This window comes from Mercenaria mercenaria, chromosome 19, assembly GCF_021730395.1.
Source record: "Mercenaria mercenaria strain notata chromosome 19, MADL_Memer_1, whole genome shotgun sequence".
NCBI classification, from domain to species: domain Eukaryota; kingdom Metazoa; phylum Mollusca; class Bivalvia; order Venerida; family Veneridae; genus Mercenaria; species Mercenaria mercenaria.
In genome coordinates, this window is record NC_069379.1 from 5931304 (window position 1) to 5956031 (window position 24728).

General features: G+C 36.4%; 1 long non-coding RNA gene across 1 annotated transcript; it reads right to left on the reverse strand.

The window, feature by feature from the left end:
• Positions 1-13549: 13549 nt before the first annotated feature.
• On the reverse strand, positions 13550-15260 carry LOC128551069 (uncharacterized). Its single transcript, XR_008368597.1, has 3 exons — positions 15126-15260; positions 14081-14254; positions 13550-13829 (listed from the first exon to the last, which is right to left on the reverse strand). It is a non-coding gene; the product is annotated as an uncharacterized LOC128551069 (long non-coding RNA).
• Between the last annotated feature and the right edge of the window lie 9468 nt (positions 15261-24728).

A 24728-nucleotide genomic window follows, 5' to 3' on the forward strand; every position in this document is an offset into this window, starting at 1 on the left:
AAAAGTTTTCAACCAAGGGGGCTATTACTTGAAGGTTATTGAGTTATATTCCGGACACGAAATACGAAGGACAGACAGACAGTCAAAACGAGGTCAAGGTCAAGGCAAATTGGGGGGGAAAAAAATGATGTCTGAAGACGAGGGAATTTCACAGGGAATCAGCAATAGTTAAGTCATTCTAGTAAGGGGGATTTACTAGACGAAAAGGTCCCCTTTGGTTTGCCAAGAGATGGCCCCAAAAAAAAAACAACCCAAGTCCAAAATGAGGGCAAGGTCAAAAATGAGGCGGGATGCGAAGAGAGGGAAACGTTACAGGTTACATACAATTTGTATCAAATCATTCTAGAAGGAGTATTGATGATTGACGAAATGGTCCCCTTTGGTTAACCCCAAGAAACCCCATATTAAACAACCCAAACCAAAAAAAGAGGCAAGGGCAAAAAGATGTCTGAAATGAGGAATGGTCTAAGGTTTTTCATCGGGATTTGTAAAAATTCATTAGAAGGTATTGAACAACGAAACGGTCCCATTTGGGTTTAAAAAAGAGTGGCCCCAAAAAAGGAACCAATCCAAAACGGGGCAAGGGGCAAGGTCAAATTTAGGCAGGTGATGTTTGAAGAGAGAAAGGTCACAGGGTTAAATTTTTTTTAGTAAACAAGTCATTCTATAAGGGGGATTGATGTAGACGAAAAAGGGCCCATTTGGTTAACCTCGTACGACGGCGAACGAATGAACGGACGGACAGGACAATCATTAGCCCCCCCACAGTAGTTTTGGAGGGTGGGGGGGGATAAAAAAAAAAAAACCAAGAAAATAGAGCCCCGATAAAAAACCAAAACAGTGGGTTTTTGGGCCAGCATGGATCCAGACGCGCGGGTCATATATTTTGCAGTAATAAGGGGGGCTAATTGTTTTCGAAATGCTTGACAGAGAATTTTCTACTTACTCACCCAATATGAAAACAAAAATGACAATTTTAAAAATTTTATTATAAAACAAGGTTGTCCGTAAACAGTCAATGCTCGACTTTTCGAAGGAATAATTTCCCCAAATGTTTAAAATTTAAACATCTGTATCAAAATTTCAAGGAATTAAAGTTATTACATGAAGTAAGTTAAATATTCAAAAAATAGTAACTTGCATGCAAAACTTGACCAGAAGTTATAAAGTTCAAAAGGCTTATAATTTTGCAAAATAAATATTGGAGTTACGGAACTTGATGCTATCACCTAGTTTTATAACCCGGAAGACACATGTTTCAAATCAATATCTGGATTAGGTTTGATTAAGTTCCATGCAAAAATTTAACCGAGACTTTCTTATTCCAAAAGGTGGCATATTTTGCCCGAAATATATTCGTGTAAATAAAAATGTTGAACTTTCATACTGCATTTGAACAATTATCTTCAATTAGAAACCAATAGATAAAACAAACAACTGATTTTTGATTGGCCTACACGCTTGTCATTGTAAGAGTAAATGACACCTGGCGACTGTGACGTATATACTGCGGCGATATCAAACTATCGGTTTTTTGCTTGAAGTTGTTCAAAGTGAAACGCGTGAAATTGTTAAACGGGAAATGTCTTCTTAATGGGTAGTAATTTATGAAATATTGGTGCAAGAGTTACGACCCTTGTGTCATATGATATGAGTGATGAGTGTTGAACAACTATTTTAAGTTTGAATCAAATCCATTCAGTAATAAATCCCTTCCAGGCACATAGAAGTTATGAAGTTAAAACCAAATATCCAACCTTTGACCTTGACCTTTGACCATCAGACATAGGTGATGTGTTCAACACGTCTTCTGGTCTTGAGGAATAATATTGTGAAGTTAAATTAAAATCCTTCCAGGCATATAGATTTCGAGACGGGACGCGACGCGATATGCTCAACTGGCTCCTATACAGTCCCCTCCCCCCCCACCCTCAACATGTTTGGATGTTTGGTGGGGGTATAATGAAAAATTTACTTTTGATTAATCGTATATTCATAAAAGGCATACATTCATATCTACAGCACACACCAGCGTTATTCATTTTCATAACTGCTCTTTTTTTTTAAGGTAGTATCATTTATGGTTAATCATAAGTATTTGAATTCTTAAACATGCTAAGTTCCGGGCGTTTAAGAACACGATTATGCACTAAACAATTTACCATTAAAGGTGCAAGTGTTTTTATCAATATTTCAACGGAATGTATGTTGATTGCATGAAGTAAGTTAAATATTCAAAAAAATGGTGAAAATAATGTGAAATCTTTTACTTTTAACGAATGACTTCGTTTACAAAAATCTTTTAAAGCGTATCACAGGTAAAGGTAAAAGGTAAAGGTAAAATTTATTTACCTCCGCTCTGTGAAACAATTAACATAATCTCTGTAGAGCTTTTGAGCGACCCTATTTTAAGAACAGTTGAAACCAATTATGCCATACCCCCAGCTATTTGCTTGTACCCATTTACAGCTGGGTCGACTGAGGCAAACGTGATAAAGTGCCTTGTCCAAGGACACACCGCAATGGGAGTAGCCAGGATTCGAACCAGGGGCCTTCACCTCCGTAGGAAAGCGTATTAGCCCACTCAACCACTGCGTCCAAAGGATCCATATTTTTGTCAACTTTTTAACTATTTGGTGCCATAGCAACCAGTTTTTGTTACAACAACAAAATTAAAGGATTTGTTTGGTCCTTCTACAAAATTGAATGTAAACATCTTCTATCACCGGAAAAAATCGTGAACTTTTAGAGTGACTGCATGATTTACATTTTTATTGATGGCCGGACTGAGACAGGTGGTGAAAATCGTATTTACACAACTTATTAACAGACTGAACCTCAAGACGAAACTACATTTGTATGCTACGTTTCATAAAGAATGTCTGATAAACAAGACGGGGCTTTTGTCGTATGCGGTAGGAATTGAATTCATTCTAGCCGTTTCCGGTTCATGTATGAAGTTTCATTTATTTATAATATGTCCTTACTGAGAAATTAACACTGACAAACAAGAACATACTTTTGTAGAAACAAGAGCTGTCGGAAGACAGCATCGCCTGACTATTACACTAAAGACGAAAAAGGCCCATATTAGTTTACAAAACGCAAAACAGAGTCGTTGTATCTGTAGGGCCTACAGTACATGTCAACTCATCACAGTGGAAACATGTGTGTAGTTTCAAACTATTCCCGTAAGTCGGTACTGAAATACCAACTTACATACAAAAAAAAACTTAACCAAACATTGCGAGGTCGGAATACCTTAATACAAAAAAAGGAAAATTAGAGTTATGGAACCGGGTCAGTTCCTTACAGTGAATAAGTGTGGGAAGTATCAATCTATTTCCATCAGAGGGCACTGGAATACCACAGGGACACAAAAACTAACTAAAACTGCTTAGTCGAAGAAGGAACATAATTTTGTAAAAATGCAAAGTCAGTGCATGTCAGATCATCACAGTGAACAAGTGTGTGAATTTTCAATCATTTCACCTTGTGAGTACTAAGATATCAGTGTACATACTAAAGCTTAACAAAACTGGAGTTGTTACTCGGAAAACTAACATGCAGACTATCGCAGTTAGAATTTTCTTTAAAAAAAGTGTAGACTGAGATATTTTCAAACTAAAACTATCGCTGAAGGTGATGAATGTACACCCCCCCCCCCCTCCTCCCCGCCACATCCCGCATGCACTGACACAGTGCATTGCAGTTTGGCGCACACAAGTGGACTGTATGTATATAGACTTTATGTAGATATATAGACTTTATGTATATAGTATAGTAACAAAAACAAAGTCCCATAACTCTGCACAATTATTTTTCTGAAAGAATCTAACATGCCCCATGCACAACTAGGGTTACTGTTGATTACTTGTGTCTAATTTCATTCAATTTTGTGCATGGGTTCACGAGATTAGGCGCGCACAACATTGCATATACAGATATGTATATAGTATAGTAAAAAAAATCAAAGTCCCATAACTGTACTTTTTTTCTGAAAGAACCTTACATGCCCCATGCACAACTTGGGTTGGTACTGATCACTTGTGTGACGTTTCATAAAAATTGTGCGCTTGAATTAACAAGATTAGGTGCGCACAAGATTTCATATGCAGAGTCTATGTATGTAGTACATCAACACAAAACAAAGTCCCATAACCCTGCAGAATTCTTTTCTGAAAGAACCTAACATACCCAACGCACAACTAGGGTTACTGCTGATCACAAGTGTGAAGTTTCATTAAATTGCGTGCATGGATTAACGAGATTAGGCGCGCACATGATTGCATAACAAAGTCCCCATAACTGTACAGTTTTGTTTTTGTTTTTTCTGAAAGAACCTAACATGCACCACGCACAATTAGGGTTTGTACTGGTTACTTGTGTTAAGTTTCATTAAGTTGTGTCAAGGGGATGAGGAGAGTTGGTGCGCACAAGATTGTGTCTACAGACAGACGGACAGACAGACAACCTGAAACCATATACCAACCCACAACTTCGTTGTCAAGGGGAAATGGGGTTACAATGACAGCTAGGTTACTGACTTAATATAATTAGAATATAATAGAATCGTGAAATTTTGGCGTCAGAGTTACGGAAATGATCGTTCATGCTGTTGATGATAATGACAAACTTATTCAAATCCAATAAATAATCGGAATGATGTATAGGTCCCTTGAAAAATGCTTGATAGAATAAAGTAAGAAAGTCCAAACAAGAGCTGACGCTCATCTGATATTTTTTGTATAATAGAAAAATTGTCCTACCCATGATCTAATTCCAAAAAGGGCCATAATTCTTGCAAAAAGTAGGATGAAGTTATGTTTCTTGATGTACATAGCCAGCTTATGATGGTGAACAACTGTTGCAAGTTTCAAAGCAATAGCTTGAATAGTTTAGGAGAAAAGCTGACCTAAACAAAAATCTTAACCAATAATTCTGATATTTTCTAAGCCTATAAGGGACCATAAGTCTTGCAAAAAGCCGGATAGAGTTATGTTTCTTGCTGTATATGGTCAGCTTATGATAGTGAACAAGTGTTGCAAGTTTTAAAGCAATAGCTTTGATAGTATATGGGACAAGCTGACTTAAACATATTACTCAACCTAGAAAACTGATTTTCTAAGTCCAAAAGAGGCAATAATTCTTGAAAAAAAGCAGGATGGAGTTATGTTTCTTGATGTAACGGGGTCAGCTTATGATGGTGAACAAGTGTTGCAAGTTTCAAAGCAATAACTTTGATAGTTTAAGAGAAAAGCTGACCTAAACATAAAACTTAACCAAGAAAACTGATATTTTCTAAGTCCAAAAGGGGACATAAATCTTGCAAAAAGCAGGACGGGGTTATGTTTCTTGCTGCGCAGGGTCAGCTTATGATGGTGAACAAATGTTGCAAGTTTTAAAGCAATAGCTTTGATAGTTTAGGAGAAAAGCTGACCTAAACATAAAACTTAACCAAGAAAACTGATTTTGTAAGTCCAAAACGGCAATAATTCTTGCAAAAAAGCAGGATGGAGTTATGTTTCTTGATGTACAGGGCCAGCTTATGATGGTGAACAAGTGTTGCAAGTTTCAAAGCTATAGCTTTGATAGTTTAGGAGAAAAGCTAACCTAAACATAAAACCTAACCAGGCAACGCCGACGCCGACCAAGTGATGACAATAACTCATCATTTTTTTTTTAAAATCAGATGAGCTAAACACGTAACATAACTCATAAAACAGATGACCGAGTATAGCAGTGGCAAGGGGATGAGGATAGTTGGTGTGCACAAGATTGTGTCTACAGACAGACGGACAGACCGGTAAAAAACAATTTTACTTGACATTAGTAGTGATCTTGACCTTTGACTGACAATTATGGGTCATGTGCCCAACACATAGTCTTATCATGGTAAACATTTCTGTATAATAACAAGAGGGTCATGATCATGATGACCCTGGATCGCTCACCTGAGTAATATGAGCTGCATGTTTCAAATGTCAAACTGATGATAAAATATTAAGAAAGTCAGTAGGTCACATTTATGGTCAATGAAGTTCAGTTTTACGATTTGTGTGCAAAACTGTGTATGTCATCAAAAGTTCAAGGCTGTATCTTAAAAAAACAAGAAAGTAGGTCAGTAGGTCAAGGTCAGAGTCAAGTGACATCATATTACTTGGGGTCATCAGGTAATTATAATTAAACAGTCTTGGAAATAGGATCAGATGATTTTTTAAGTATTTTTCCTATATAACTCACATAATAAATAAGTGATCCCAGGGCAGGGCCTCTTTTAACCCCAGGGGTATACTTTGAACAATTTTGGTAGAGGACTTCTAGACAATGCATCATACCAAATATCAAAAGCCTAGGTCGTATGGTTTTAGACAAGAAGATTTTTAAAGCTTTTTCCTATATACGTCTATATAAAACTTGGGACCCCCAGGGCAGGGCCTCTTTTCACCCAAGGGGTACAATTTGAACAATTTTGGTCGAGGACCATAAGACAATGCTACAAACTAAATAACAAAGGTCTAAGTGTTGTGGTTTCAGACAAGAAGATTTTTAAAATTTTTTCCTATATAAATGTTTTTAATTTCAAGTAGTTATCTTTTTAAGTGCCAAAGAAATGTCTGTAAACGAAGCATTCGAAAAAGAATAACATGAAAATAATTCGAAGTATAACACCTTGGTGACCTTGACCTTGAATATAATGGGCCCAGTCCCTACACATACTTTGTTTGCATGCTGAACAATCTTAATGTGAAGTTACAGTAAGATATAAGCAATAGTAACAAAGAAATACAAAGGTTGCCGAAAAACTTTAACCAAGAAAGCTCACGCCGACGCCGACGCCGGGGCGAGTAGAATAGCACCCCTATTCTCCGAATCGTGGAGCTAAAAAGGAGTATAATAATAACTAGAATGTGTCTGTAGGACACAGGGTGTGCCCCCCACTGGTACATTTGTCACAAATAAGTGGCAATAATTCAAATGTTTGCAGTCTTAATGGGGTATAGCCTCAACAAACATTTTATGAAAAGGATTCATTATTCTAGGCGCTATACTTTTTGAGCTGTGAGCATCACAAACAAAAAATCCACTATTTTGGCTATTTCAAGGGCCATAACTCAGTAATAAGAGCTAAGGTTCTCAAGAAGAATGCCAAGTGTGCAAGGTCACATCACGATAAAGACTCCAGCAAGGTTTCCTGAATTTACATCAAATACTTTTTGAGCTAGATATATAATTAGGTGAAAAAGTGCATTTTTTTACTATTTCAGGGGCCATAACTTTAAAAATAAGGGGTGAAGCCAGACAAAAAATTAGAGGTGTGCAAGTTTATATCATGATAAAGACTTATGCGAGTTTTCAACCATTTATATTAAATACTTTTTGAGCTAGGTGTGTCACAAGGTGAAAATGTACATTTTTGACTATTTCAGGGGCCATAACTCTAAAAATAGGGGGCGGACCCAAATGAAAAATAGAAGGTGCACAAGTTCATATCATGATTAAGACTCATGCAAGGTTTCATGAATCTATATCAAATACTTTTTGAGCTAGGCATGTCAGAAGGTGAAAATGTGCAATTTTGACTACTTCAGGGGCCATAACTCTGAAATTGGGGGCAGACCCAAATGAAAAATAGGAGGTGCTCATGTTCATATCATGATTAAGACTCATGCAAGGTTTCATGAATCTATATCAAATACTTTTTGAGCTAGGCATGTCACAAGGTGAAAATGTGTATTTTTGACTATTTCAGGGGCCATAACTCTGAAAATAGGGGGTGGAGCCAGATGAAAAATAGGAGGTGCACAAGTTCATATCATGATTAAGACTCATGCAAGGTTTCATGAATCTATATCAAATACTTTTTGAGCTAGGCATGTCACAAAGTGAAAATGTGCATTTTTGACTATTTCAGGGGCCATAACTCTGAAAATAGAGGGCGGAGCCAGATGAAAAATAGGAGGTGCACAAGTTCATATCATGATTAAGACTCACGCAAGGTTTCATGAATCTATATCAAATACTTTTTGAGCTAGGCGTGTCACAAGGTCAAAATGTGCATTTTTGACTATTTCAGGGGACATAACTCTGAAAATAGGGGGTGGAGCCAGACGAAAAATAGGAGGTGCGCAAGTTCATATCATGATAAAGACTCATGCAAGGTTTCATCAATTTATATCAAATACTTTTCGAGGTAGGCGCGTCACGAACTTCGGACGGACGGACGGATGGACGGACGGACGGACAGACGGACGGACGCACGGATGCACGGACAAGAGCAAATCTATATGCCCCCACCACTCATGGGGGGCACAATAAAACATGAAAGTCCCGACAATGTACATTTCTCTACTTTATGTTGATGATATATAACGGGGTTCATTTGAAATGGTACACAAGGTACAGATGTAGTTGTCGTATTGGTAAAATGTCATTGAATTTAAACGAAACTGTAAGGAGACAGAATGACATACGAAACTCAAATACTACCTCCTGTGTCTTCGAGATATAGGAAATGAAAAACTAGAATGTGTCTGTAGGACACAGGGTGTGCCCCCCACTGGTACATTTGTCACAAATAAGGGGCAATAATTCAAATGTTTGCAGTCTTAATGGGGTAAAGCCTCAACAATTATTTTATGCAAAGGATTCATTACTTTTGAGCTATGAGCATCACAAACAAAAAATCCACTATTTTGACTATTTCAAGGGCCATAACTCTGTAATAAGAGCTAAGATTCTCAAGAAGAATGCCAAGTGTGCAAGGTCACATCACGATTAAGACTCACGCAAGGTTTCCTGAATTTACATCAAATACTTTTTGAGCTAGGCACATAATTAGGTGAAAAAGTGCATTTTTTACTATTTCAGGGACCATAACTTTAAAAAATGGGGGTGGAGCCAGCCAAACAATTAGAGGTGTGGAAGTTTATATCATGATAAAGACTTATGCAAGTTTTCAACCATTTATATTAAATACTTTTTGAGCTAGGTGTGTCACAAGGTAAAAATGTACATTTTTGACTATTTCAGGGGCCATAACTCTAAAAATAGGGGGTGGACCCAAATAAAAAATAGGAGGTGCGCAAGTTCATATCATGATTAAGACTCGTGCAAGGTTTCATGAATCTATATCAAATACTTTTTGAGCTAGGCATGTCACAAGGTGAAAATGTGCATTTTTGACTATTTCTGGGGTCATAACTCTGAAAGTAGGGGGCGGAGCCAGATGAAAAATAGGAGGTGCGCAAGTTCATATCATGATTAAGACTCATGCAAGGTTTCATGAATCTATATCAAATATTTTTTGAGCTAGGTGTGTCACAAGGTGAAAATGTGCATTTTTGACTATTTCAGGGGCCATAACTCTAAAAATAGGGGGTGGACCCAAATAAAAAATAGGAGGTGCGCAAGTTCATATCATGATTAAGACTCATGCAAGGTTTCATGAATCTATATCAAATACTTTTTAAGCTAGGCATGTCACAAGGTGAAAATGTGCATTTTTGACTATTTCAGGGGTCATAACTCTGAAAATAGGGGGCGGAGTCAGATGAAAAATAGGAGGTGCGCAAGTTCATATCATGAGTAAGACTCACACAAGGTTTCATGAATCTATATCAAATATTTTTTGAGCTAGGCATGTCACAAGGTGAAAATGTGCATTTTTGACTATTTCAAGGGCCATAACTCTGAAAATAGGGGGTGGAGCCAGATGAAAAATAGAAGGTGCGCAAGTTCATATCATGATTAAGACTCAAGCAAGGTTTCATGAATCTATATTAAATACTTTTTGAGCTAGACGTGTCACAAGGTAAAAGTGTGCATTTTTGACTATTTCAGGGGCCATAACTCTAAAAATAGGGGGTGGAGCCAGATGAAAAATAGGAGGTGCGCAAGTTCATATCATGATTAAGACTCATGCAAAGTTTCATGAATCTATATCAAATATTTTTTGAGCTAGGCATGTCACAAGGTGAAAATGTACATTTTTGACTATTTCAGGGGCCATAACTCTGAAAATAGGGAGCGGAGCCAGATGAAAAATAGGAGGTGTGCAAGTTCATATCATGATTAAGACTCATGCAAGGTTTCATGAATCCATATCAAATACTTTTTGAGCTAGGCGTGTCACAAGGTGAAAATGTGCATTTTTGACTATTTCAGGGGCTATAACTCTAAAAATAGGGGGCGGAGCCAGATGAAAAATAGGAGGTGCGCAAGTTCATATCATGATAAAGACTCATGCAAGGTTTCATCAATTTATATCAAATACTTTTCGAGCTAGGCGCGTCACGAACTTCGGACGGACGAACGGACGGATGCACGGACAAGACCAAATCTATATGCCCCCACCACTCATGGGGGGGGGGGGGGCGGGGCACAATAAATAAATAGAAAGGGGACAGTATTCATGACAGACTGGTTCCAGGACCTTAATCATATCATGTAAATAATGAGGAAGAACAAATATTTTATGTTTGAGTAAAAACAGTACGTAAAAACTTTAGCAAAGAATCTAAAATGCCCGCAGATCGCGACGCCGATGAAATGGTGAGTAGGATAGCTCTCTACATATTCAATTAGTCGTGCTTAAAAAAAAACTATTGCAGAATAAATGTCACAAAATTAAAAATTAATCATAGATTGCTTACAGACAGGGTCAGTATCAAACAGACTTTTTAAACGTATTACCTGGAACACATTGCGCTGCCATCTATCGGAAATAACAAACACTGGGCGGCATGGTGATATTTTTCTGCAATCGGTTCTTTTCTATGTCTTTCAGCAACGTAAAACACTATCTTCTCGCCTTTTTAAGTCTGAAATAATTGATACTTTATACTCCTGGTACTACAATAACCATTGAAATCCATGAAATTCAATGAAAATATGCAAAGTATAGCTTAATGATTGGCAACCGATTGCCAGGCATGGCTTTTCACAGTAATTCTCTTGCCTATAATACATATTGTTTAATATCGTCGACTTCGGACCATTGACAATACTGTGGGTCCAATTTGTTTCATTGGAAATTGGCGGAAACTACATGTGAAGCTGTGTACACAATGTTCTGATCTAGTTGTAACATTTCAAAGTGTCAAAGTCCGGAAAAGGACTATTACTCAAAAAGAACATCACATGAAAATCCGGACAATATGCGCATGTCAATTAAATGTTAATGTTGTATACCATGTTTCATTTCAATAAGATATAAACTGTAAGAGCAGCCAAGTACAAAAGAAATGTGACAGACTGACGGACAGATGGTTCAAACACTATATACTCATAAGCCTTTGACACCGTGAGCTCAATTTACGTCGTGTCATAATTCACCTTTCATGCGTGCAAAAAAATAGTTATTGAAATCAGATCAATTTTCATAATTTTGCAAGCTGGTTTCTGACCAGTACCCGCACCTCACCAGATACCGCGGCGATCGAAGTCCTCTCTCATCGGGGTTCGAATTAGCGACTCCAGATAAGGAGTCGAATAATCTACCATTATAACTACAATTGCCAGTCTATGTGAGCACATTGTGTCAGGAATTTATACGGCAATATTATTCATATAATATATTTGTTGGTCGTAATACCTTCTACCGTGTTTATGGAATTTTATTTTTAACCTCTGCATACAAAGCAATTTAAATAACAAACAAACGTTGTGAACTAATATTTGAGCCGCATCATGAGAAAACCAACATAGTGTTTTTGCGACCAGCATGTATCCAGACCAGCCTGCGCCTCCGCGCAATCTGGTCAGGATCCATGCTGAACGCTAACGGTTTCTCTAATTGCAGTAGGTTTTGAAAGCGAATAGCATGGATCCAGACCAGACTGCGCGGATGCGCAGGCTTGTCTGGATCCATGCTGACCTCAAAGCCACTGTGTTGGTTTTAACATGGTGCGTCTCATTTCACTTTACCCAACCGAAGTCTTCGTCTGTCCGGCCATCAAGGATTTCCGGTTTGTGCAAGAGGTGTGGAAGAGCTCTCTACCATGAGCACGACAGGCCAAATACAGACAACATGTCCACCAAGCCTTGAATCCCATTGAGACCATCAAACAGTGCTGAAAATTTATTTATTACATAATCAGTTATAAATTCCAAGTTATAATGGAACTGAAATATTTTGATATTTCATAATTTAGTGTAGATGCGTATGTGATAAAAAAATTATTAGATTTGTATCGGGGAAATATGCACTCGTTCTCTAGCGGAAGAATATTGCATAATATTTCCGCTGCAGAACTCGTGCATATTTCTCTAAACAAATCTAATTACCTACAGGTATTACATTTATAAATTTCTATTGCACTATAAAAAAGACAGCATATGACACTAAATTATTTTTAGTCATATAATCTGATAAAGCAATTGATCTATGAGTTGCTAAGTGATACACACTCTAAGACAGAGAGCACACTATTCAGTTTAGGGCTGATATGGCACCGCCTTTGAGATTTGTATGTTATACAATAGTGTTATTATAACAGTAGCTTGATCTGGGATGCAGAATTCGGCTCGAGTGGATTTTGCCAGATGAGATCTCACGAGGCGCGCAAGCGCCGAGTCTGATCCGACCTTGCAAAATCCACTCGAGCCGAATACAATGTCCCAGATCCAGCTACTGTTATAATGACCCTTTTATTATATACCTTTACCATTTTGATTCTTCTTTTGCTCTTGAACGAAATCTATCAAAGTTTTATACTTGAAGGTAACTCCAGGCATCAGACCTACTTCCGCCACTGGTGTCAACTGGTGTCGTCTGCTAGATATAGGCCTAATTGAAATCTATTTGTCTTGTTAGAAATCCTCTTATATCATGTGGATATTATTCTTAACCCTTACCCTGCTAAATTTCTATAATGAACTTGTCCATCTTTAAATTTGGGCAGTACCATTGACTGTTAATAGGGGGTGCTTACCAAAAAGATGCTGACTGAATGGCGAACAATACAGATCTTGATCAGACTGCACGGATGTGCAGGCTGATCATGATCTACACTGGTCGCAAAAGCAGAACCAGCATGACAGAATGATATGAGTTAGGTTCAGTTACTGAAATAATTATTTTGTAAAATTTAATAACTACCAGTCAAATCTCTCAACATGTTCAGGAAACATAAGGAAAGTTATGTGACAGAACCAGATATTAGCCTATATCAACAGCAACTTCCGGTGTGCCTATCATAGTTTACATTGTTTCAGATAAGTCAATAAGCTCAAGATAACCGAATTAAATTACTTTACCAGTAGAATTTAGCTCTCCATCAAGCACAAGGCTAAAGTCAGAAACCAAAAGTGTAATGCAAATTCTTGCTCGAATTCGTACGACGTAAATGGCATTTCTTAAGCAAGCAAGATGCCTACCTGGCTGAAAACAGTTGATTAATATGTTGATATAAGGGGCCCAGCACACCTCTGATGATAGGCATCGATAGGGTAAAAGTGCATCTCTGGTGACCGATATCGACTGGTACTTAAGTGCACCTCTGGTTATCAGCAGCTTTATGGTACCAGCAAGGCTGTCCTTCGGCAGTTATAGTTCCATCAATTAAAAGTTTCTTCCTGTTAACACAATAAAATAAATAGCCGCATTGCGTTTTTCCTGATTTCTCACCAATACTTGGAAAGCTGGGTATTTCAACCCTCTTTGAAAATGAAAAGACACTGTTTACTAGATTATACGTCCTTACGTGTATGATCCAGGAAACTGCTTCCCGCCGTAAAGTTTGAGTTTCTCATCAAACACTTTGAGCTTTACAATCACCAAAGCCAGAAACTGTATGCGCATGCCCGAAGCTCTTCAGTCACTCTGGCTGGAAGAAAAGTCGACCTTAGCTTTCTAAAGGTTCAAAGTCATGCGCTGCTATTACCTGAATACTGCTAGTCGTTATTTAACATTTGATAGGTTTACAATAAAAAAAAAGGATTTAAATAATGCGGGCTTGAACATAAATTTGTAGAAAAGTTATAAAATAAAAATGAATGTGCATAACGTGCTTGAAAACTGCACTTTGATATAAAACTAACCAAAGAAATAAACTAATTGTTACAAAAAAGTACACACCCCGTTGTGCCTTAGGAAAAGGACCAAGCTGCACCATCCACTTAACCATTGTGAAATCTACAACATGACATCCGTGCACGTGTTTGTCAATATCAAGCACCATAGTTGCAACATCTACAACATTATATCTTCCCATGTGCTTATATTAAACATCCGCCACCAATTTGGAAAAATCTGCACAGAAAAGCACGTAAAAATGGTAACAGAAGTAGCAATGCATAAATCTATTCATGATAGAGATGCATCTGTATATACTGTTGCGACATTTTTTCCCAAGTACTCCATCATTCTAGTGTAAAAAATAGCTATACAAAACTAAAAGAATACAAGGCAGTCTGAAAGACAGCTAAATCCCCCGCCACTGCTATGGATAGTGAAAGGAGAGACATTTGACCTTAAGCTGTGACCTTGACCTTGAACTGACATGGCTGACTCATGAATTCTGCACAATAATTTGATGGGTTGATCACTTGACCAAAGTTTCATGAAAATCCTTCAAGGGGTTTAGGAGATAAGGAGCTCAAAGCTTTGACCTTGAGTTGACACAGCCGACTCATGCGTTCTTGATGAGGTGATCATTCGACCCAAGTTTCATGAAAATCCTTCAAGGGGTTTAGGAGATATGGAGCGGACACGAAAGTGTTACGGACAGACGGAAGGACGGACAGAGACCATTCCTATAACCCCCCCCCCCCCCCCCCCCCCACCATTTGTGGCGGGGATTAAAAAGTAGACGTAAAATAGAACATAAATGTCGTTTGCACCTTATATCTGTCGTCTGCATATTTCATGGTAGTTTCAGCAGCTATCTAAACTTGATGAGACAAAAAGTTATTAAAACACATCGCACTGTTTAACTTATACAAACACTAAAACATCACCATAAAACACTACTACATTCACCACGTCAAACATAACCAAGTGGTCACTGAAAACGAATTATTTCTGACAATACAGCAAACACCGAACACAAATCATAACGAAATGAAAACATACAAGGTAGAGGCACATATTACCCATATTTCTGTTTAAATTCAATTCTTACCTGAATTCATTTACAGGTCTTGGAGCTAACCGTATGTCACGTGATCGTTTGCAGAATTTCTCTCTCTGCTGATTGTAGACGTCGACGTCCGTCATCCATTTATATCAATGGCTAGATGTAGATTAAGTTTCTATGGTAACCCTGTTGTGTATATAGATACAGAAATGCATGTGTAAAAACAGAAACAATTATATCAAAGTGTTGCTACAAGAAATGAAAAGTAAACATACACAACCTATATGCTCCAAAATTTGCTGTATAACTTTTCACATCTGAACGTCCGTCATCCATTATACCATTGCGGGGATGTAGATACAAGTTTCCACGGTAACCCTGTTGTGTATATATACAGAAATGCATGTGTAAAAACAGAAACAATTATATCAAAGTGTTGCCACAAGAAATGAAAAAGTAAACATACACACCCTACTGTCTGAAATCTGCTATATAACTGTGTACAGGTTGGCTGTTACACTACTGCAGCTTCACTGCTTCTATGTAGAGGTACGTTTCCATGGTAACCCTGCTGTGTGTATAGATACAAAAATGCATGTGTAAAAAGAGAAACAAACATATCAAAGTGTTGTCACAAAGAATGAAAAAGTAAACATACACTCTATATACATTTAAACGTCGGTCATCCATTATACCATTGTAGATATGTAGAGGTACGTTTAGATGTGAATGTAAGTTTCCACGGTAACCCTGTTGTGTGTAAAGATATAGAAAGGTATGTGTACAAGCAGATAAAATATATCAAAGTATTGCCACAAGAAAGAAAAAAGTAAACATACAAACTTTATACTCTTAAAATCTGCTGTATAACCGTCGGTCATTCATTTATTTATTGCCTAGATGTAGCTGTATGTTTCAATGAAAACCCTGTTGAGTGTTTAAGACACAGGATGGCATTTTTAAGAACTGTGACAAAAATTTTCTAGTGGGACCTATAGAAATTCCAGACAAAGAAAATTTGAAAACATACACACCATTTATGGTTCAGACCTGTCAATACCTTCGTCCACCATCGTCCATGATGTATGGCATTGATCTTTGCCTTTGAACACTAAACCACAACCTAAAATGCACGAAGAAAGAAAACATGATTTTGTTCAACGTAAATGTCTCACTTGGCAATAAAACTGTTTTGCAAAACATGTTTTCAGTGAAACATCACGTGCATGAGACAAATGACTGAAAATCAGTGAACGATATTTCAGCCAAGCTTCAAAATGAGTGTACATAAAGACAGCGTACTCGACTATTCGGCAACTAAAGTCAAACAAGGGCTATAATTTGGCAAGACTGACATAACTGAGTCATTTTATTATGATATATTACAAATTGATGTTTTATTATGACAACTACTAGCATGCAAAACTTCAAACAAAATTTCTAAGAGAAATAAAGGACATAATTTGAATTAATTTCACCAAAGAGCTCTTTAACCTTGTTTGTTTTTTTTTATGAAAAGGCCTTTTGTGCAGTTTCAACCATTACTGAGATAAACTTAATACACGAAACTTTCTAGGTCGAAAACGGACCATAATTTAAACTCAGTTCAACAAAGAGTTATCTAACTTGGCAATTCCAGTAGATTTGAGGACGACTGGGAAGCATGATTTGAAGTTTCAATCCAATACATGTATTTGTTACCGAAATAGTGATAGTTGCATGCAAAACTTCATCGAATTTTCTAAGTCAAAAACGGTGATATTTTGAACTAAAATCAAGCAAGAGTAATCTAACTTGGTTACTGCAATAGATTTATGACTGAGAAGTACTGTGTGAAGTTTCAGTCCATTATATATAGATGTTACTGAGATACAGCTGCAAAGTGGCATTATGCGCATCTAATACTGCACATAGTGTGTTTTGGGTGAGTGTTCTATAAAAGCAATTTTCGGTTGCTGTGCATTTAGATATGTTAAATTAACGATTATGTCACATTAGTATTTGAAGTTGATGCTTTACAAATAAAGAAATCGGATGGATAAAATAATAGATATTTTCTTCAATCTTCTACGCAATGATCTCCCTTACCTAAAAATAGAAACTTCTGAAGTAGAAGGGAAGCAACTCCTGCTTGCAGTTTGACTTTTTTTAAAAGGACTGCCCCAGTCAAAATAAGAAAAGTCATGTTTGGTAACCTATTATTTCGTACTGGTTACTGGAATGTTCGGTTAAAAGCTATAATTTCCACAATCCTTTTTACATACACATCTATTTCAACTGGATTTTTACTTGAAAAATGCATATAATTCCACTTTAACCCAGTGTTTTAAATAAACAAGAGCTGTCGGATGACAGCAACGCTCGACTATTCAACAGCCTTGTCATTGAATGAATACAAAATGAGAAAACGAGGCATAATTTAATAAAGCAAAGCAGGGTTATGAAACCTGTATAGTGCTTATCAGCTCATGACAGTGAACAAGTGTGTGAAGTTTCAATCCATTCCCATTAGCAGGTACTGAGATACCAGCTTACACATAAAAATTTAACCAAAAACTCCTAAGTTGAAAAAGCGCCATAATTTTGTAAAATGCAAAGTAGAGTTATTGATCCTTTGCACTGCATGTCATATCATGACAGTGAACAAGTGTGTGAAGTTTCAATCCTTTCCCATTAGTGGAAACTGAGAACCAGCTTGCATACAAAAAACTTAACCAAAAAAAGTCGAAAAAGGGGCATAATTTTGACACAAAAAAATGAATAGAAAAGTGGGACCTGCTTTGTGCATGTCAAATCATGACAATAAACAAGTGTGTGAAGTTTCAATCCATTCTCATTAGTATGTACTGAGATACCAGCTTACATACAAAACCTTAACCAAAAATTTCTAAGTCGAAAAAGGGGCAAAATTTTGTAAAAACAAAACAAAATAGAGTTATGGAACCTGCGCAATGTAAGTCAGTTTATCGTAGTAAATAAGTGTGTGGAGTTTCAATCCATTCCCACAAGTGGTTACTAAGATACCAGCTTACATACAAAACCTTAACCAAAAATTTCTAAGTCGAAAAAGGGACATAATTTTGTAAAACAGCAAAATAGAGTTATGGAACCTGTGCAATGTACGTCAGTTTATCACAGTGAAAAAGTGTGTGAAGTTTCAATCCAATCCCACTAGTGGTTACTAAGATACCAGCTTACATACAAAACCGTAACCAAATCGGGACGCCGACGTGGACGCCGACGTGGACGCCTACGCACGGGCGAGTCCAATAGCTCTACTATTCTATGAATAGTCGATCTAAAAACGGTAATGGTTAGAGACCAATTGTTTTCCCATAGACTTACATTGTAACATTATGGCGTGTACGGCCTTCCATACATCGAAACACGTATATCTAATTATAAGTTTTTCAAGAACTATCTCAGTTCTTCCAAAATATCAGACGAAAAACATATGAATAGTGATACTTTATTTAAGTAATTTTCGTGTGAATGTGACGACCCCTTGTTTACATCATTGACATGGCGGGAGAAATTCGTTTGATAAAACTTTTTTTCAATACACATAAAATGTAGCAAATTTTGTCAAAATGTATAATAAAATACTGTAAATGCAGTGAAAAAATATCAATTTTGAAAAAATAATCACTTCCTGGGTTTGTTTACATGACTGACCAATCAGAACACACAGACGTTACCTTATTCCCAGATATACACTTACCTCATTCCCAGTAAGTTCCCTGTACTTTTTTGAATGGTGGTCTCTGACCTATAGATGAATGTTTCGTATCACGTTTTCCAATTTTACAGTGATATTGTGAAACATGATCCAATACCAAATGACTTACAAATTTTCATCAAGAAATGTTCAGTTTTAAGACAGATATGGACAGTTTACTGAGGTCACCCCCTGTCGATTTATATGCCCAGACTCAGTCCCTGTCGTCGTCAGATTGCATTTTTTCGTGAAAGTTTCAGTTACATTTGATTTGACTTGGAAGTTGAAATACGATTCATTCCGTAAAAATAGAAATAAGGTCTAACAATTTTGATCATTCTCTAACATTACAGAGATAAAAATGATCCTTTTTGGCCCAAAAGCTCAGATAAAAATGGGCACACCTGTTAAAAAAAGAGGCCACAATTTTAAAAAAAGATCAATTTTCACGCTTAGTTTTGCACGAAAACGTCTTTCTACATCATTTACGACAGATTTGTGGCCATTTACATTACCTGTGATGGCTTCCGACGAAAGTCATGTTTTAGCTCTATTATAGGTTAGAGACCACCAATTGTTTTCCCATAGACTTACATTGTAACATTATGGCGTGTACGGCTTCCATACATCGAAACATGTATATCTAATTATAAGTTTTTCAAGAACTATCTCAGTTCTTCCAAAATATCGGACGAAAAACATATGAATAGTGATACTTTATTTAAGTAATTTCGTGTGAATGAGACGACCCCTGTTTACATCATTGACATGGAGGGAGAAATTCGTTTGATAAAACTTTTTTTCAATACACATAAAATGTAGCAAATTTTGTCAAAATGTATAATAAAATACTGTAAATGCAGTGAAAAAAATATCAATTTTGAAAAAATAATCACTTCCTGGGTTTGTTTACTGTGGACGCCTACGCACGGGCGAGTCCAATAGCTCTACTATTCTATGAATAGTCGATCTAAAAACGGTAATGGTTAGAGACCAATTGTTTTCCCATAGACTTACATTGTAACATTATGGCGTGTACGGCCTTCCATACATCGAAACACGTATATCTAATTATAAGTTTTTCAAGAACTATCTCAGTTCTTCCAAAATATCAGACGAAAAACATATGATGTGATACTTATTTAAGTAATTTTCGTGTGAATGTGACGACCCCTTGTTTACATCATTGACATGGCGGGAGAAATTCGTTTGATAAAACTTTTTCAATACACATAAAATGTAGCAAATTTGTCAAAATGTATAATAAAATACTGTAAATGCAGTGAAAAAATATCATTTTGAAAAATAATCACTTCCTGGGTTTGTTTACATGACTGACCAATCAGAACACACAGACGTTACCTTATTCCCAGATATACACTTACCTCATTCCCAGTAAGTTCCCTGTACTTTTTTGAATGGTGGTCTCTGACCTATAGATGAATGTTTCGTATCACGTTTTCCAATTTTACAGTGATATTGTGAAACATGATCCAATACCAAATGACTTACAAAGTTTCATCAAGAAATGTTCAGTTTTAAGAAAGATATGGACAGTTTACTGAGGTCACCCCCTGTCGATTTTATAGCCCAGACTCAGTCCTGTCGTCGTCAGATTGCATTTTTTCGTGAAAGTTTCAGTTACATTTGATTTGACTTGGAAGTTGAAATACGATTCATTCCGTAAAAATAGAAATAAGGTCTAACAATTTTGATCATTCTCTAACATTACAGAGATAAAAATGATCCTTTTTGGCCCAAAAGCTCAGATAAAAATGGGCACACCTGTTAAAAAAAGAGGCCACAATTTTAAAAAAAGATCAATTTTCACGCTTAGTTTTGCACGAAAACGTCTTTCTACATCATTTACGACAGATTTGTGGCCATTTACATTACCTGTGATGGCTTCCGACGAAAGTCATGTTTTAGCTCTATTATAGGTTAGAGACCACCAATTGTTTTCCCATAGACTTACATTGTAACATTATGGCGTGTACGGCCTTCCATACATCGAAACATGTATATCTAATTATAGGTTTTTCAAGAACTATCTCAGTTCTTCCAAAATATCGGACGAAAAACATATGAATAGTGATACTTTATTTAAGTAATTTTCGTGTGAATGAGACGACCCCTGTTTACATCATTGACATGGAGGGAGAAATTCGTTTGATAAAACTTTTTTTCAATACACATAAAATGTAGCAAATTTTGTCAAAATGTATAATAAAATACTGTAAATGCAGTGAAAAAAATATCAATTTTGAAAAAATAATCACTTCCTGGGTTTGTTTACATGACTGACCAATCAGAACATACAGACGTTACCTTATTCCCAGGTATACACTTACCTCATTCCCAGTAAGTCCCCTGTACTTTTTTGAATTGGTGGTCTCTGACCTAATAGTAGTTCTGCACGTTAATAGACCGGAAGTGATGGCGTAACGTCATTTATCTGGAAAACGTAGAATAAAGCCTGGATTCGGCTTACGGAAATGAAAATCGTTTTATGAATTAACTGAAATCTGTGAGTTAATCTATTACAATGGCACTGTTGCTATATTTCTTAAGTCAAAATATGACATTAAAACATATGACACGTCAAAATAATCAAAATAATGTCTTAAAATTAGCGTGAAATGTCCGGTGAACTTTAATCATGGTCAAATATCTCAAAAATAAGCACACGGACCTATATATTTTATTTCACCAAATTATAGGCCATGTGTTTATTTACAATTATGAGAAGTTTCAACAAAATCTACATTGTAGAAAAATTTCTATTCGCAAAAATGTTATGAAAGTAATGATTTTTTCCATAGATTCCCATTATGAAATATTGCGTGAGGTCCAAATTTTTAAAAATCAGTCTAGCAAAAAACCAAGCTCACGACGCTATCTGTTTTATTTGCTGAATTTTCTAGATATATTCTGAAGTTTTAAAAAATCAGAGTTTAATCAAATTCTACATTGTAGAAAATAATTCGATCCAAACGTGCAGAACTACCTTAAAAAGTAGTTGTTACTGAGGTGCAGCTTGGTAGTTAGTTACCGAAATTCTAAGTAGAAAACGGGTCACAATTTGTATAATATTCAACAAAGAGTTATCTAACATAGTTATATCAGTAGGTATGATGACTGGGAAGCTTTGTGTAAAGTTCAATCCAGTACATTCATTTGCTACTGAGATATTATCTTGCATATAAAACTTTAACCAAGGAATAACGCCGACGCCTGGGTGAGTAGAATAGTTCTCACTTTTTTTCAAAACGTCGAGCTAAAATGCATTTAGACGAATGTAAGAGCATAAACTACTAGTATATTACCTTTATATGAGCCGTGCCATGAGAAAACCAACATAGTGGGTTTGCGACCAGCATGGATCCAGACCAGCCCGCGCATCCGCGCAGTCTGGTCAGAATCCATGTTGTTCGCTTTCAAAGCCTATTGTTATTAGAGAAACTGTTAGCGAACAGCATGGATCCTGACCAGACCGCGCGGATGCGCAGGCTGGTCTGGATCCATGCTGGTCGCAAACCCACTATGTTGGTTTTCTCATGGCACGGCTCATATTATATTCGTGACAAAAAATGAGAAGATAACATATATACCCGACATGCTCCAAATCTGAAAATACGTCCATCAACAATCTGTATGCATCTTTGTATGGTTTTGATCGTTGCCATGTTCAGTTTTAATCGTTGCGACTGAGACACAACCTAAAATTCAAGAGATAAAAAGCATGATTTTGATAAACGTAATTACCTCCCTTGTCATTTAAGCTGCCAAAGCATCAAGAACAATTCCCATGGCAACATCACTTTTATGAGACAAATGGCTCAAAGAAGTCAATGCAAACGAACATTATTACAGCGAACCATCCATTTCTATCATTATGTAGATGTAGATGTACATTTCCGATTCTATCATGATGGCATTTGTTAAGTGTATAAATTACAGAAAGACATAGAACAGAAACAATCATCGTGTTACCTTTAGAGGAAAAAGAAAACATACATGTCCTACATGCTCCAAATTTAAAAACACCTCCGTCAATGTTCTGAATGTATTGTCTTCCATCTATATTACCATGGCAACCTGGAAAATCGCAAAAAAAACCCACCACCTAAATGTCTCGCTAACCTGCATTTGTTAATACTTTATTAATTTATATCATATATATATATATATATATATATATATATATATATATATATAAAAGTTCAATTTGTAAGGAATAAACAGCAGCAGACTTCTGTGTTTTACAATTATTTTATTATTGCACAAGGATTTTACTGACTTTTTTAATATATATATATATATATATATATATATATATATATATAAGAAAAACATCCAATGGGTTTCCTCTATCTGTATTTCTGTCCACCTACCGGTTTCATATCATAACCATCAGGGCAGACATATAAAAAATGTGTAGTTTATATATAACATAACATTTACAACTCCCACAAACACATTACAAATATCTCCTTTTTTTATTAATGAACGCGTATTACACCAAGTTTGAATTAATCACAAAAATTCATTTGATAGAATAAATATTATAATATAAAACATGAACTACCTTTAACGCTTATCATGCTGGACACGATTGATTCTGACTTTGCGGCCAGTGCAAATCATGATCAGCCTGCACACCCGTGCAGTCTGCTCAAGATCTGCACTGTTCGCCATTCAGTGAGTATCATTTTGGTATGCACCCCTTTTAAACAGTTAATGGTACTGTCCAAATTGAAAGACTGACATGTTCATTATAGCAATTTAGCAGGTTAAGGGTTAAAAAAGATAGTTGGCGCATTTTAGATCAATCCTTAAAACACAGAATTCTGTATATTTATACTGCGCAACCTATAAAAATGAGCTTGAATATGAGGTCCGTTCATCAATGAGCACGTTTTCATCAATCACTTATTGTTCTTCCTAAGGAGTACCAGTTCTTTAGTTGGAGCTCAAACTAATCAATCAAGTACCTGATATTAAAGGATGTACAAGCGTATTTTTTCGGGACATCCGCCATTTTGAAAAATGTTTCTTCGAATTTTTTTTTATAACTTTTTTTTCCAAAACATAAAGCTATATAATTAAAATATGGCTAATAATGTGGTTTAAAAAGATTCTACTTGCTGCGAAAAAAAAAATCACCCTTATTTTTGGCTGGCATTGCCTAAAATTGATGTAAGACGTACAATAGGGTAGGGTCGGTAATTTCCAATATCACACTGGCCATAGCTTTATCAGATCAAGTGGTTCCAACGTTGTTTGAGCGGTGAATTTTACGCCGATCAGATGGAGAAATATGGCTGATACTACAAGTTTCCGGTATTGTAAGTGTGATTTAAAGGAATTTCTACCTGTTTAATAACTAATAAAATGAAAACGATGGGTGCACCTGGAGCGCAAATGTGTCTTTGTTTTAGCACATGTGTCCGTTTAGCTGAGATATGTGCCGTTTATTCAAACACTTCTGTACAGTTCGGCGGGGGTAGGAGATTTTTGACAGTTTTTGACAATATCGCATAAAGTATAGTATTAATCGGGAACAAGTAACTGAAAAAAACACTTTTTATGTAAAGGGCTACCTCTTAAAACAGAGTATATGTATTTTCATAGAATTATTTAGGGTTATTTCTGAAAAATTGGCCGAAAACCTAATGCAACGCCGTTTCGAGTGGGTCGCCATGCAACGCGATCAAGTGGATACCGTTCTGTGTCTTACTTGCGAAGTATTATCCGTCTCAAAAACAGTCATTCTAGCCTAACAATGAATAAAATTAGTGAGTTATACAGCATTATAATATCCCGCCATTTCTAATATATTGTACTTTTACATTTTTATGTTAGCTTAACATTTAACATATTTTTGTGGACATTGTCAAAACACATCAACACAAAAACATAATGCAAGG